Source organism: Colletes gigas, unplaced genomic scaffold (assembly GCF_013123115.1).
Source record: "Colletes gigas isolate AHSC1104 unplaced genomic scaffold, ASM1312311v1 Colletes_gigas_Sc00035, whole genome shotgun sequence".
Lineage (NCBI taxonomy): Eukaryota > Metazoa > Arthropoda > Insecta > Hymenoptera > Colletidae > Colletes > Colletes gigas.
Window position 1 is genome coordinate 1,744,543 of NW_025106664.1, and position 17,040 is coordinate 1,761,582.

The window sequence follows — 17,040 nt, forward strand, 5'->3', positions numbered from 1 at the left end:
AAGCCTGTTACACTGTCGGATTAACGCGAGATTGGATGCAAAGCTACAAAGGGTTAATCTGGAGGACGGTAGAGCGTTAAATATTGTGAGATGCAAGTTTGGGATCAGATATTTCGGAAGTACCGAACAAACTGTCGCATCGTACACGATCCTACGATCGGATAACTATTGTTGGATCACAGTTCTGCGGAGGAACAGACGCGAAACTGCAACGTTCACATTATTGTGACAATTGTACCGCAATTTGATCGCGTTTTGGGATCCTCTGCGCGGGGTCGAGAATTCGTGCCACGGGGGAGATCCGATCGGTGACAATGTACCTCGAAGATCAGATTTAGGGCAGCGGGGAATTAAGTGACGATAGATAAACAGAAGACACGATTAAATCTCGACAAACAGACCCGGGAGAAGCTCGAAATTTCACGAATCGGACGTCATAGAGCGGCAGGGTGAAACCCTATCGGGATCAATCGCAACACGGGGCGAGATTCTGTAGGGACGGGCCGGGAACCGCAGAGAGGATTAAACTCTGACGGATTCAAACCGTGACGAGGAAAACTTCGTCGGATTACACGCGGGTCGGCAAAGGGTTCGAACTTTGACCGATCGAGCGGAACGCCGCGAAAGCTTCGACGATCTCTGCCTAAACAATCAAAAAGTCGAACGACCACCACCTCGCGGACGCGCTTTAGATTCTTCTAATTTTAATTTTTTCACTGCCCCCGCGCGATACAAATCGTTCGCCGTCGACATTTACGAAGAGGGCCTCGAGCAAAGGTCAAACTGTATAAAAAGATTGTCGTCAAAATGCGTCAGCAGTTATATTTTCATCGAAAAGTCGTTAATTTTATATTTTTACAGGCGTTTCGCAGCTTCGTAGCGATGAGATTGGAGATAATTCTTTCTTTTGAGCCAGAATCTTTTCGACGATGGCTTCCCCGCAGAGGCAACGCAATCTTGTGGGTTTCCAGCCATTCTATCATTTCTGGTCAAATTCAATAATGGACAATTCGGTTACACTTCCATTTGGCGTGCCACAAGGGGTCACGTTCTAGATTATTTATAAATTACATTGCCCCGATAATTCGGATGGTTCAAATAAAAATCAGCGAGCGAAATAGATTCGTGCATCGGGGAAAATGTTATTTAAGCTCGTGAAATTCGCTGTTCTCTTCCGCAACAGCTAGATAAATGCCAATAATAGCGATAACTTCGTCGAGAGTTCGATCGACAACGTCGTCGTCGGTTCTCCCGGCTTCTGGCTAGGGTTTGCAATAATTGTCTGGTAATTTTAGCCAAAACTCGTCGAGTTTCATCCTTGATACTGCCGGGAGGACCGTGCACGCCTACGGGCCTCGTGACGAGGATAATAATTATAGATGGAATGACGAAATTTTCATTGGCTGTGAGAGAACACCCGGAAACCGTCGCGAGTAATCGCCCGAGCGAGGAGGAGCGACCATTTATTTTGGTTAATTGGATGTGCAGAGTCTGCAAGGGTCGACGGAAATCGAAGGGAAAATCATCGAAACCTCAGTTCCGTGGTTCCTCTTCCTTCGAAGTTTGCCGATCGAACGACCAAACACACGTACAAATCGTATCTAATAATAGCATTAGGTTGTTTTGCCAGAAAATTGTACTTTCGTGTCTAAATTTTGTTAAAGGGAGATTGTAGCGTGAGAAACGAGATTTGTTCAGGTAATAATAAAATTAGGGTCCATTTAGTGAAAGAGTATAGTCGCATAAGGAGGTCAAATGTGCCCCCAAACTTTTAACTTGAAATCTCGACCGTGGGGGTAGTAATAAAATGAAAACGAGAATCATGTTTTCGTACAATTTCTCTTGACCTATTGAGTAAAAAAATGTAAAAAAATATACTTTTACAGTACACCGATATTGCTATCACTATAAATCTCAATTTTTGTCAGATTTTTCATTTTGAAAAAATAAAAACCGGTTTATCTGTCCCCATCGGAGAGCCAGAATATTAATCTGATTTTTGGAAATTGACGGAACCTGGCATTGCAGTGCTGCCAGGCTTGGCTCAATAATATTACTCAAAAAATAATTTGTTACTTCCCAATAATTGGATAGTAAAATCAGACTTTCCAAATCTAATAATCCAAAAAGCCTCTTGAAAAGGTTTTCTCGTGCAATAATACAGAGGTTTTAAATGCATCAAAGGTTATTATTTATCCGGAAAAACTGCTTTATTGCAGAGGTTTAGTAGCCTCTCGATCATTTGCCGCGGAGTGTTAAATTTGGAACGACTCGTGGCTGCCAAATGGGCGAGCGCAGGGAACTTGAACCTAACAATTTGTGAAATAATTCATCGCGGTCGTGTGTATCAAGGATCGAATTTTTGGATCGCGTAACGAATCTGCACTCTAAACATTGACGACACCCGAGCGTGCAAACAAATCGAAACGCAAGTAGTACAACTTGCCTAGAGATTCGTGCATCCCCGAAATTTCACGTTGGGAATTGGCTCGAAAGGTTACACGGTGCTGCAAGTGCTAATTTGTTAAGTGACGCCGGGCTGAAACGCGGCGCTCACAGAGAAAGGGCTTCGGGAAATCGGGTAAATTATACGGAAGTTTAATGGCATGATAATTACTCTGTCTATCCACGCTGGAGGCTGCGTTAATGGAAGCCAATTAAGCTTTATATTAATGCACGGTGTAAATAGACGGTTGACCTTTCCTTAAGAATCTGTCAATCAGCGTGAAACACCTAAAGCAGAATATCTCAAACGTGAATACTTCATTTTCGTTTCTTTACCGAATATAAATTTAAAAAAAAGACAAGCAGATCAAGACGTTTGAATGTATCGATTTTGAGAAAAAAACCGACGAAGAAAGTAAATAAATAAACCCCAGGGACCGGCGGAAACGAAATGTACTCGGGTCTCCTCGTTCCTTCCGTGAGAAAATTCAATTTTCTGCCACTTTCGCGTTGAAATTACCCGGTCGAGTGCGCTACGCCATAAAAGGGGCGGCATTCAAATTCCCATGTCGCGCAGCCGGAACCGAAACGAAATTTCTACGGGTACCCTGGAATCGTAACGAAATTTTACGCCCGGACATCAAATAACACTCGTTACCCCGTTGTAATTGATTTATCGACAGCGATGGTCGACCATAATGCCATTATTTAATGACGTTATTTCGTTGGATCGTTTAATCGAGTTTCCATGTAAGCTGAAACCCCGTCGCGGTTTCGTGCGTTTGCGGCTTCCGCCGACGTTCCCGTTTTTAGAAGACATCGGCAAATTTTATCGCACGCCCCGACCCGTGGCCACATCGGGTTTCGTAATCTGTCCGACGCGGAACAAATTCGTGCATCGTTTTGCAATTAAAGAAAATCTCTCTGACCCCGAGGCGTTCTTTGCCCGAAACGCCGACCCGGTACGCTCGACGATTGATTTTTTTTTTACGGGTTAAAAGAAACAACGAACGAGCATTCGAACCAGAATACGGCAGACAGCGTTTGATGTATGGAATTTCAGAGTGCAGTTCGGTCGATGGAAGACGTTCGTTTTTCCAATAGACGCGTGCCAGACAAGAGAATGCTTACAGAGAATACAGGAACGTCTCTCAGACGCGGGTTTATTTAGACAGCGAACGCCAGATGGTGAATGAATCAGAACCGTAAAACCGCAAAGAGAGAATCCTGAATCACGTCGAAGAAAATAATAGTCGAAACGATGAAGATCGACTTAAATTATCGGTGATAAAAATTTTACGTCTGGAATTGTAGTCTATATAAATTCTAGTAACTTTTAATTTCTAAAAATTGCGATCTTAACTTGTCCCGCGATGACGAATTCGCGTCGAAATTTCTCTAATCGGGGTTAAGCGTTTTTCGTTTCGCGATCACGGGTCAACGGCGCTGAATTTATTTCCCGACGACGGATATTTTAATTCGTTGAACGATGGTTCCCGAACAGATCGAACGTTCCAATAATTCATCGATATATATTTCACGAGCCGGTAAGCTTTCGCGGGCGAGCGAAATCGATCGGGAAAGAATCGCGACGAATGGGAGGCGACGTCGCGCGAACACCCTCGTGGTGAATTCCGCTTAATTGCTGTCATCGTTATCGTCCTCGAATCGACGAACATTTACGACATCGTGTCCCTTATCGAGCGCGCGGGGACACTGGTGCCTGAATCGTGAATGCTTTATCATTCGTTGAAGCCAACGTTTACCGGAATGGCTCGTTGAAAACTTCACGGCGACGCGTGGCCGCCATTGTTTTCGATTTTACGGCGTACGTTCGCGTCCCCGTGTGCTCGCGGAAGATAAACGAAACGACAGAGGCAACGATTTTGTAAATGCTCGTGGACAATAGTATCCCGCGAGCGACGATGATCGAAATTTCTTAGGTTACACCCGGGACACCTGTAGATGCTAGGTAAATTTCGGATAACGCCGGACACCTGTAGATATGTCCAGAAGCTCTGTGCAGAGCTTTCGATACCTCAGGATATCTTCAAATACATCGAGGGATTCATAGAAGATCGCTGAAACGCTTCTAAATCGCCTCTAGATATTTGTAGAAAGTTACGAGCATCTGTCAAAGCGCCTAAGTTACTTTCAAATATTTTTTTTACTATCGAATAATAAAATTTAAGACAATACAGCGTAATCTAAAAATTATGCTATTCCACGTACAAGAATTCGAATTTACTTGTTGGTATTAAAAAATATTAGAAATTGGTTAGATGCGTCTGTAGATAATTTTAGATAATCTCTCGATTTTGTGATCGGTTAAGGAATACGCGGATTTTTTAAAGTTAAATATTTCCTACCTGCGTGAACCGATTGCGAGACACTCACTCACGACCGGAAAAGTTTCACGGGACTTTCGAGAACGGAAACTCGAATCCGTCGAAACCTTCCGCGTCTCCCACGAGTCTCCTGTTGCATTCATTTTCGAGACGCGAACTTAACGGCGGCGGTTGCTTAAACCAAGTTTCCTAACAGGCGGGGAAATCCACGTGAAATCAAAGTAAATTCTGACTTACACGAAAGACGATCGATAGGAGAAGTGAGGCTTAGAAACGCCGGATAAGCTACGCTTTGCTAGCTTCGTATTATTACAGTCGAATCCATCGGTTAAAACGTGAAGCGATAATATTTTCATCTTGTACAATCTTTATTTTGTTTTTCCTTACGTGTTACTTCTTCTTTGTATTAAGGAGGTTATCCCGCGAATAAATGAATAATAATAATAATGTTTCCCATTGTCGTAGCTTGATACTTTCATGCACAGAATATGCGTAATGCGCTTGCACCGTTGCGCCAAACAAATCTTTCGTACCTTCTCTTGGAAAATAGTTCTTGTTTCTGAAGTAACTTTGCATAAATTTGTCATTGCTCCAAACACCGCAAACAATGCGCAGAGGATGTTCGTTTGTTCAAATTTTAGTGTGAAAAAATATTCATTCTCTTACAGAAAACCACGTTTTTGCAAAAATCCACTTTCTACAATTTTTTTTAGAAACTACGAGTCATTTTCACCACTTCGGTAGTGCTAGTGTTAAAAGCGATCACCGGTGATCACCGTGACGATCGACGTGTTAACAAAAAAGGGGATTACTCCAGAATCAAAGCACGAAAGTGAAATCTTTTTGCTCTGCTTCGTTGAGTAGATGCAAGGGATGGTTCGCTAAAAGTTCAACCCCTAAAGACTCGTCATCCACGAGTCGAATCTTACGATGTTTATCATCGGTTAATCCACCTCTCACGCGATCCCATGCGCAAGAGGGTTGGAACCATGAAGGTATAGGGGTTGGAAACGCAGCGAGCAGTCCGCGATCCTCTATCAAGATGAACTATATCCATAATGCATGGCGGTCGCGTGGCTGGCGCGTGGACAGGGAGATGGGGGTGTCGAAGGTCGTAGAAAAATTCATCCGTAGGCGTACGGGAACGCAACGGAAACGTAGACCGGGCCTTGTGTAACACGGGGAAGGTGTTTAGTCAGGGGCTGACCTGAATTCAGGTGGGCTGAATCAATACCGTGCTCGTTCACCTCGCAGTTACCGTGGCAACCAGACTCCTTTATTAAGTATAACCTGGACAGTTTCCTGCGTGCAGGCATCAACCCTCCGGTTGGCCAACACCTGGACCGTGTGTCGTCGACCCTATCGTCGACGGTTAGTCTCAGACGGAGGACGAGCGAAGCCCTGGCGGGTTAGAATCATACGACCTTGGCACCGGGTCTACGAACCGAGGTCGGTGCCAGGTTTCAGGAAGAGGTGGATCTGGCCAGCCTTGACGTTCGGTTCTACCTTCGTGTTCCGACCGTTTCTCGGCCATTTCGTCCATTTAGACGCGCCACGTGCTTCATCGACCACGTACTGAGAGGTTAGGGTCGCCTATCGGATCCCGAACGACCGCCATTTTTATTTCACCCTGTCCTATCGCCTTGTAATTTTCTGACGAACTTCCTCGTCGATGAATTGAACGATTAACTCTAATTCTATGGCAATTTTTATCTTACAAACTTCTGCACGATCAGATCATCGCGAAATATTATTCTTCGTTACTTAAGAACACCATAAATTAAAGGTCCCTGAACAAAAAATTCTAGTCTGAGGGGCTTTCGTTGATTAAGATCACTATTTTTCTTAAAAGAGGGTGGTTTTTATATTACAAGTTTCTATTCGATCAGGTCATCACGAAATATTATTTTTCGTTGCTCAAGAGCTCCGTAAATTAGAGATCCTTGAACAAAAAATTCCGGTCTAGAGGGGCATTTAGCTGCTGAAAATCGCTATTTTTCTTAAAAGAGTTCCTGTACGGTCAGGTCATCGCGAAATATTATTTTTCGTTGCTTAAGAGCGCCATAAATTAAAGGTCCCTGAACAAAAAATTCTAGTCCGAGGGGCGTTTTGTTGGCGAAGATCGCTATTTTTCTTAAAAGAGGGTGGCTTTTATATTACAAATTTCTGTTCGATCAGATCATCGTGAAATATTATTTTTCGTTGCTTAAGAGCTCCATAAATTAAATATCCTCGAACAAAAAATTCCGGTTTGGAGAGGTATTTGACTCACGAAGATCGCTATTTTTCTTAAAAGTGGGTAGTTGTTCGAGATTAGGAAGATCGAAAGATCAACCACGGCAATGACATTTTAGGAACGCTAGTAATTGTTGATTATTTTCGACTCTGGAAGGTTTCTCGGCCGTGGCGCGTGGTTCATCGACTCCGAAGGGGGTTGGGGTCGTTGAAGAAGTACGTCAGTTCCCTTTTTGGTCGCCTGCTTGTCTGCTTGTCGAGACACCGGATGCTCTACTTCATGAATTTTACCTTACGAGCTGGTTGACGTCGCTCGACCCTTCCTCAGTTCCGTCTTGGGCTATTTGGAGAGTCGAGCGAGCACAGCTAAGGGCGGGCTCTCGAGAATGCAGGATCGGTCGTTACTGGAATCGCGCGAGTCGGTCCAGACTGTGTTTTATCATTTGTTTGAGGAAATAAACGTTCCTTCGACGAACGTCCGTGACCGTTCGGTTTGCCAAGTTATTATAGCCGGTTCAGCGATTTGGAAATTGCGTACGATCCTCGTGTTTCGTGAAACTCTAATCCTCGTCGTTAATGGTACCGACGGTAGAACGATCCGCCGAGTGGATTAAAATTACAATAATACAGATTCTAACCTTTGAACACATTTGCAGAATTCCCCTTGTTAAAAAATATTACACAATAAGTGCAACATAATCTTTCGATGAGATAATTCGCGTATTCTTTCACATAAATCGATTCCCCGCTCCATTCCGTGTGCAACAATACGAAGATACGTCGCTGGAAGATTTATTGGTTCCGGCAGAAATGATGTCAAACTCATTGTGCTCGAAGTCTGGGGCTAATCTATTTTCCATTATCACTTGTCACAACGGTCGATCAATTCTCCGCCGTTACACCTTTGTCGCGTGAATATTTTTCTTAAGTACGAAGCTTGTTGCAACGTAATTAGCCGCGTATTCCTTAAGAATCGAGTCCATCGAACATCGTAGATCAAAGAGAAAATCAATTTTCAGTTTCAGAAAATCAATCTCCGGTTTCGAGGGTATGCAGCACGTTTCCCATTCTAATTTCTCAATTTCCATGCATAACGTCTCAACTTGAAATCTTTTCGCGCTGATACTCGAACCGGATTCCCGTTTTCGATTCAGCGCGCGTTTATAGTCACAGATACAGTTTCCATAAAACAGTTCCTCGACTTCTCGAGGGGTCTTCCCTTCGACAGGAGACCGATGCAACATCCATAATAAGTTCCAACGCCGCGCACAGAACGCGACACATATTCCTACGTATCGTACAGCTCGTGTGTCTTAAATATTTATGGATGGTAATGCCCCGATAATAAATATCTGTGCTGCCGTTCTGGATTCGCGACAAAGTTGCATCGCCCTCTCGGCGGAAGGCATCAAAGTTGCATTATGAAACTTCGCGAATGCTCCTTGGAACTTTAACTCGATCGAGCACACGGCTGTTAATGTTATTTGTCAATTTGTGTGCAACGTCCATTAAAGTCAGCTACCCTAGGTTCCCTTTCAGACACGACTCACTCGATTACTGGCCTAACCTAGACCCGAATTGCTGCACGAATCTCATCGAAACGCAACCCTTCAGACATCGGACTTACAATGTGGATAATGTTAAGCTTAACCGAAGTTTGCTCGAGAAATATACCGAGTCTATCTCGTGACGTGTTAATTATCGAGTTAAATTTTATTCTTTACAATCAATCATGTGCAATCAACCCATTCTCGGATGCTTCGTCGATACCGGGACGCTTTGCGGATTCCTTAGCCAGAAGTCTGGCCAATGGCAGGTGTGAAACGTTCTCCTGAAAATGGAACGGTAATTCGGTTCAGAGAATCGATGATTAAGGGACGGAAGAGAAAAGAAACGCGGTGGCGCGACCGATGAAAGCAACAACCCGGCGCCAATGATCTGAATAAGCATCCAGGTCACCACACGTGACAGCCAGAAGATTGTTTAGACCCGGCGCACCCGCTACTCCGCTGTTAAACTGAATCCACGCCAGCAGGAAAGCTCTATTTATACCGCGGTAACGAGGTCTTGGATGTAATCTTGCGAAACGCCCGGAGGAGCATTCGTTTCCTCGCGGAAGCACACCACCGACGCCGCATTTCGAATCGACTGACTGTCCCAGACCTGGCGAAAAACTGGACCTGTCTGTTCCAGCCAGGATTTTCGCCCCCTAAATAGACCGCAGGACGTTCTGGGAAATTGAATCAGTAAAAGGACCTCGTCACCGTACACCTTGGGTCCTTTTTAACCCGTCCTCCGGGTCATCGACAAGGTCAACATGGTGTGGAAATTGGAGTCTTCGTTTTTTTAGATATTTTGATTTCAAACGATTAAAGTATTTTTCAATATTTTGACAAAATTTCCAGTTTCTAGAACCACTCTGTACATTTACGGTTAAAACACGCGCCACAACTGTTATTAACCCGGTCTCGATCGCATTGCGGGCAAAGTAATTAAATAATTCAACGTATAACAAAGAAAATAATTTCGTCGGATAATTACAGGCTAATCGCGGTTATCGTTATCGTGATCGTCAAAGTGACTGGCTCTCTATTGTTTCCAATACCTTTATTAGTCACCTAAGCGTGCAAATTGATACTAATCTCTTCCGAGGCTTCGAATTTCGGAACGACCGTGATGGAAATAGTTAATATGCATAAACGAAGTACTGAAAACGAAACGCGCAGGAGCTAAATCATTAAGCGAACCGCTTTGACGCAAAACGATTCATTTAGCAAATTGCTGTATCGTTTTTTTTCTTTTCCGCGTAATCTAGTACCTTTCGTTTTCCATTATCATTAGCGTTATCTATTATTTTTATCGTCGCGTGTTTTCAGTTGGGCAGAAATGCAGTCCGCGTAATTGTCTCGTTCGAAATCAATCGATGCGAACCGCGGGGTGGTAAAAAGCAGAAGAAACTGTCGTGGCGCGGTGAAAATAAAAAACGAAATAACGTAAACTATTCATGGAAAAATGAACTGTCGCTCGCGTGACAAGTATTTGTGTCACCGGGACGCCACCGTGACACGTCGTTTTTATCGCGAATAATTATTGCCATCACCTGCGTTCCCCTCCGCTCTCGAGCACACGATTACTCCAAAGTCATCGTTCTTTGCTGCGAAATTAATTTTCGAACAGCCATAGAATATCGTTTCCGGAGAGAAAATTTTTTCCTCGTTCGAGCACTTTACGAAACCTATTTATTGTCGCATTTTACCAGGGAAAATGCATTTAATATCGCCCGCGATATCTCGCGAAGCAAGTACACTATATCGTTCGCTCGTAACGAATGCGCAGCGGTAGTTGAATATGCGTGGGAAGACGCATTATAATTTCAGCCTCGCGCGAGCGACGAACAGGAAAATCTAGATTTCAGCAAACTTTGATAATACATGAATTTATTAAATCGTCGCGATTCATCGTGCAAGTTCTATAAATTCTTGAACATTTACCGGAAGTATCAAACAACGTGCTCGAAGCACAAACGAGCGTTTAGTCGGGAACTAATTAAATACAAAATTCTAGAAATTCCTATTAGAAGTATCCAACTAATAATATACGTACTCGAAACAGAAACAATTCCTCTTCGTTGCGAGGTTAATGTTATGAAAATTCTCCAAAGAAAGTCCGCGATTTATTCGACCGATAAACGAGTCCTGGACTCTCGGCTAGCAAACTAGTTCCACGCAAATCCGAATATCCGAGTAACAACAGTCAAACAAGTAAACCTCCAGCGAACAATTGCGATGCGTGAACCGACCAATTTACACTCCGTGCCGGTAAACAAATAATTAATTCCACAATGGAAACGCAACGAGCGTAATGTGATTACCGTTAAACCCCTTGGCGTGTTTCACTGCATTTGTTTAACGCGTTGCTTGCAAAAGGGCTTCCCTGTCTCGTCGTTCGTTCATAAACTGGGACTCCGATACATAACTCGGGCGCTCGGAAAAATTAGTTCGACGCCAACGTTTCACCTTGCGAAACACCAATAGCGATTCTTCAATCTTTAATTCGACACTTTTTCTCAAATAGCTTTCACGCTTCGCCGGCTTCGAGAGGGATAGAAATGTTCGACTTACGAATCATCGCTGCGCCTTGCTGTTTCGCGGGAAACGTCGTTCGACGACGCAGAAAATTGAAATAAAAGCTTTTTTTTAGCGCGTTCGGTTCGGTCGTCGATCGATTCGGGAAAGAGGGTTTCGACGGGCGAGCGTGCAAGAAAAATGTCGGGAAAGCCTCAAAAGTACCGCGTAAATCTTCTCGCGTGGTCGGCCGTAAATAGAGAGGAAAATTACGAGACTTTTCGACAAAGTTCACCAAAGCGGGTTATGCTAGCAAGAGAAAATTACATGTTGAAAATTGTTGTTGGTGGAGCGTAAGAGCGAACGCGTGCGTTGCAGTCGTCGAGCGAACAACGTTTCTTCGAGGATTATTCGTGCGTGAAACTTTTCACAGATTTAAGATTTAAAAAAATTACAACACGGTTTCCTTCGTCCGCCGCCACCGTTTTTAGATATTCCCTTTTATCGCGCCGCGTTACGTTTCATTTTTTCTCGATCGCATAAATTCGCGATTTCCTACCCCCGGGGGCAAGATGGAATAAACCGTCTTTCAGCACGAGAATTACTAACGTAACTCAACAAATATTTGCCCCTTAAAACTAAGAGTCTGCAAACAACGTAGGTCTCTTGTTCCAATTTAGAACCACGGTAATTTGCAATTTTTCTTCTCTTCGCGGGTGAGAGGGGGGTGGGGGAAGGGCATTAAACGAAGAAACAACTTGTACGTCTCTTTCCACTCAACGATTCACCGCCGTAACTCGATAAACTCGATCTGCGAGTGCACTCTCTGCTAACAGTCTACGATAAAAGTGTACAAAAGGAAGGTGAGGTTCTCTACTTCCTACGTTGTATAACCAGGCAAATTTTCAAACTTTTTTTCCAGCCATCGATCGGCAAGATCGATCGCGAGCGTCGCGCTGGACAAAGGTTAATCAGTTTCGACGTTTTCGAGAACGGAACGCCTCGATGAAATCGCGTTCGACAGAGACCGATGACAGAAGGACTTCGTAATAGAACCACACGCCCTTGATATAATTAATCTTCGGTCACGAGACGGTGTGATTGGCCTCGAAAGAAACCGCCTCGCCGTGAAAAATGTCCGACGGTCCTCTCCGCGCCTTCGTCCCCGGAAGACAAATTTCTCGCACCTTCGGGGCTTCCGTCTTTACCAGGGAAATCGGTGTTTATTTCTGCGAACCTCAACGCCTCACGCGCCCCTTCCAGAGTGAATTTCTTACGCTGGCCGACGCGATGAATAATGAATTCTTCCCTGACGCGTTCCTCGATTTAACGCGAGAATTCGTGTCCGACGGGGCTGCTTTCGAACGATCTCATCCGTTCTGCGCTTCGACGCTCGATGAACTTACTTGTTGAGCAAGTTTATAAATCCAGAAATCTGCGTTTAATTATCGTTGCAGAGGGTAACAAAGAGGAAAATCAAATATGGTAAGATACAAGAAAAGTGAAGGAAAAGGCAACTGTACAAAGGTGAAAACGTGTTGCAGAAACGATGGAGCTTTCAAACATTGTTTGCCGCCCGTAACAACGCCAATCTGAATTTAAATAGCGACTGATTCGGATTTATGAAAACAAAGGGTGGAGAATAATAAGAACGTTCATTTATTTTGGAGATCGGACGATGCTCCAAACTTTTGAGCGACAGTGTACGTTAAAAGCATAGAAGCAGCCGGCGCCACGGATATACCCATTGGTACATGACCCAAATGTACCATTTCTCTTTTGCAAACAAAGGAATGCCTTTGGTAGCCGTTTTCCAGATGTCATTATTTAATACTAGGCAACCCCGTATTATTTCTTATTTTTACCCCGCGTTTCCATGGATTTTTCGACCCAGTTTGATAAAGTCCACTGAATAATTGCTTCCCAGCGGTCAGGTCGACGCTAATAACGATACGCGAGTCAACATTTTCTGGGAAACTCTGTTTCCCGTTTCTGTAATATCCGATCCTATTGTGCCTCCTCGTTTTCTACTTCCTCTCAAACGTCACTGTACAAATTTACCAATAACTGTACCACTCGTCGACATATTCTGTCTTCGCGAATCTTGTATCTTTATATCAAAGATATAAAATGAATCTAATGTTTTATATTTTGAAAATCTGACGTTAATACACCCGAGCCTGAAAATGTTCGCGTTATTCGAGGAGGAGCCAGGGGAAACATTGTTTGCTCCACGAGAAAAAATTCTGCATTGCAAATACCCACAATATTTACAACGTTCGAACATCGTCGAATCTCCCAGTTTATCCCGGTGTTGATCGAGTTTTTTTTTCCTCCCCCGTGGTCGAATAAGTTCCATTCGACGCGCGATTCTTCGCGGTTTCCGTTGCGTCGTCAGCGATATTTCGAAATTTATTCGTTAAAGTAATTGCTCGGAAAACGTGGGTTCTGTTATTCGACGGGGAATTAAAAAACTTTCGAATGCAGCGTGTATTTGTCGATGGAACCCGGTGCTATTTGCCAAGGGACAGAAAACTGTTTTAATTTCAACAACGTGCAGTATTGGCTTTCAAACTCGCGTTCAATTTCCGTGTTCGACAGCGGGGCTTCTGACAGATAACAAAACGAGAAAGGTTCAAAAATAAATGTAGCTAATAATACTCTTTTTCAATACCGTGGGTGAACAGAAAGAAGGACGCAATTTCCTCGACGAGCAGGAAATTGATTCGAAAATTTCTGTCTCGATGATGAAACGATGTCCGTCCCATTGTTTACGTTTATTGTCTGTTTCAGTTGCCTGGATCGTATTATAAAACTGACGAAGAGACGCCAAACGCGGCTGCGCGTAGCGTGAGTTTTCATGCACCCCCCTGTAATAATAAAAATACTAATAACAGTATGTCTGCGTTGGACTAGAATCGTATACCATGTGAATCGACGGATTAAATAAAGTATGACACGCAGATGAGGAGATAAACATAGAGTCACACAACTGTTATTAACCTACCCTGGCATAAGGCATGGAAAGCTTAACTAGGGCACACGGTGTCACACGTTCACAACGAAATTCCGTTTCTCGTTTAAATTTAATTTCAGGCTTTTAATTCCCCAGATTCGAACGTATAAAGTTCTTTATTCGCCGCAAGACAACAGGGGGGTTTGCGGGCAATTTAAAAACTCTTGCATTGTGTGTACAATTGCAATTTATAGACTGTGGCTAGACTCCAGTGACTGGCCCTATATCGTTCATAAAGCTCACGACTCGTATTATTTTCAGCGCTCGTAGCTGAAACACGCCACGTACAGGGTGTCTCGGTAATTCCGTCACGAGCGATATCCCCGTTACTTTTAACGGCGCCGAGAAACGTCCAACGGTCGAAGTCGAGACGCAAGTGCACGGAAAACCCAGGCTTTCCCGAGAGCTTCGAACCCGGCGATTTGTTCGAGACTTTGGTGCAAAATTACCAGAGACACCCCGTGCATGTCGCATAAATTTAACCCGTGTCTGGCCGGTTCGGGGCACTCGAGCCACAGATTCTCTCAGAGTTGTCCTTAGAGCGAGAGTATCCGTGCCAACCGTGATCTCCGCGAGTTTATTCCACCGTTTCGCGATTCTTATGGCCCCGCGAGCTCGTTTCTCCAAAATTTATCGTCTACAACAACGCGAACGAGATCGCCGTACATCACAATCACCGCCAGCGCCCGCGGTCCAGACTTTTCGGTGGAAAATCCGAGGGAAATCTGAGCCAAAACGTGCTTCCTTCCGGTTAAAATTACCGTTTCTGTCGCCGGCGCCGTGCGACGTCTCTATTCCCCGAACGATAAAATTTCTTCCGATCCGAACGTTTCGACGGCGAGACTGAAGGATTAATCGAAAGGAAGGGGAGCATTCGTTTCCTGCGTTCCGTCTGCGTTCCGGACGGCCGAGCGGTCTCTTAAGTGGCTCGTTTGGGGCAGCGATAAAGTAACTTACTGCCTCCGAGCATGAAACCTAAACGCCCGTTACGATGCCTTTAGTACGCCGCCGAGCGACATAATAAACAGCGCGAAACCTCGAAAGTTTGAGTCTCGCGAAACGTTTGACGCGAGGGAAAACAGTAAATCTAACAAAAAAGTAACAAAGTTTCATTAATCGTTAACATAGACGCGCATAAACTTCTGGAAACGTCGGGTAATTATTTCTCATCCTGCCCCACAACTTCCTCCACGAACTTTCCCTATCGGAGTCTAATGAGAATCTTGGTCCAAACCATGTCAAAAGTCATCAAACGTATCGAACGTCATGCGCACGTTCCCGATAATTAACCCTTTCGATCGTAACATCCCGTATGACGCTCGGAATCCTTAATAACGATACGATACGAGAGTCCAAACTTTAAATTATGTTTCATTTGTTTATTCCACCCTTGGAGGAATATGTGTTTGTCGTTTTTCTGCACTCAATATACACGATTTATAGTGGCAAACCCCGGTCGAGTCGGAACCTTCTGAAGCTGACGCTATTGTGTTTACATTGCGTGTATATCGGCCGCTTACACGCAAGCTCGGATCTGATAGCCTCCGTGTAATAAGGTGGCACGAGTAGGGAAAGGCTGCTTACCTTACGCTAACTTTCAACGGCTTTTTCCTGGGCTACGTACGCTATGCAAATCAATTCAAACCACGCGATACTCCGACAAAAGGCACGAGAGCTATCCGTCAAGAAACGCTGGGAGAAAGACGTCTGCTTTCAATACTCCGAACGTATCAATATTCCCAGAGTTATCATATTTTTGGGTCATCGAGTATTCGAATTTCGTGGAAAGCATCAACCACTTGCCCCGACATCGTAGATTTAAGGAAAATGTATTTGCTCTTAAGGTCTTTTAGTGTACGCCTTTCTTTTTTACATTTTCGTAAAGAATATAGTTTGGAAAATACATGAACTCATATTAATTAAGAATCTTTCACGTTTTTTCATCTCAAACAAATAGAACGGCCAGAATCACCGTGAGACAGCCTTTTTTAAAAGCAACTATGTTTGACTATGTTTGAGAGTATGCAGTCCCACCAATTTTAACTCTTTTTCGACAAAAAAAATTTTTAAATGTCAGTGAAATATGTAGAAATAAATCTTGTAAATTTGACTGCAAAAGGTGTTATAGTTTATTCGAAAAAAATTCTTCAAGAAAGTCTAAAAAAATGCACTTCACCCTGGAGTACGCCCTTGAAAATCTGAGATGAAAAGTGAATTTGGAGTGTTAAAGTCACGATATTTTCCCCAAATTTGCTACTGAATTAAAATTATCGAGTTACACTTCATAGTTTACACGTAACAATGGGGACATGTAATGAAACGTCCTGCAAATGTAGGTTAAAATTGAAGTGGACAGGTGGAGTTCCCTTGGAAGCACTCTAAATTCCCATCACAGTTATCAAACATTAACAAGGGAACTACATAAAGCGCAATACTTGGTTTAATTCAATTTTGAAGGTCCCTTTTAAACGTTCTTCTTTCGGTAAAAGGATCTACGTTTGGAAAAACGAAATTCCAGCTTCTGTATACCTTTTCACCAACTTCTTCCCCCCCAAAAATAATTTTATATCTGCTTCGAACATGTATCTTCAACCATTTTATATATTTCTGCGCGAAAAAATTGCCTTCTTAAATGCAGGCCAAAAGCAACCCACAATTCTTAGTTTATCTTATTTTTAGTTTTGAGACCCCCGAAATTTCAAAACAAACATGGAAAAATTGATAATCAAACTTTTTGTTCTGGTACCAGCTATAGCCAAATTTATACCAATTAAGAATTATTCAGGTTTTTTCATTTCAAACAAATAGAATGGTCAGAATCATGGAGCATGCACTGCCATCAATTTTAATTTCTTTTTCACCCAAAAAATTTTAAAAATATCACTGAAACCCATACAAAATAAACCTTGTAAATTTAACTGCAAAAGATTTC

General features: G+C 43.4%; 1 protein-coding gene across 3 annotated transcripts in view; it reads right to left on the minus strand.

Annotated features, from left to right (window-relative positions):
• The window catches only part of LOC122402392, a 69,188-nt gene that overhangs the window by 32,688 nt on the left and 19,460 nt on the right, over positions 1–17,040 (minus strand). The window lies entirely within an intron of this gene.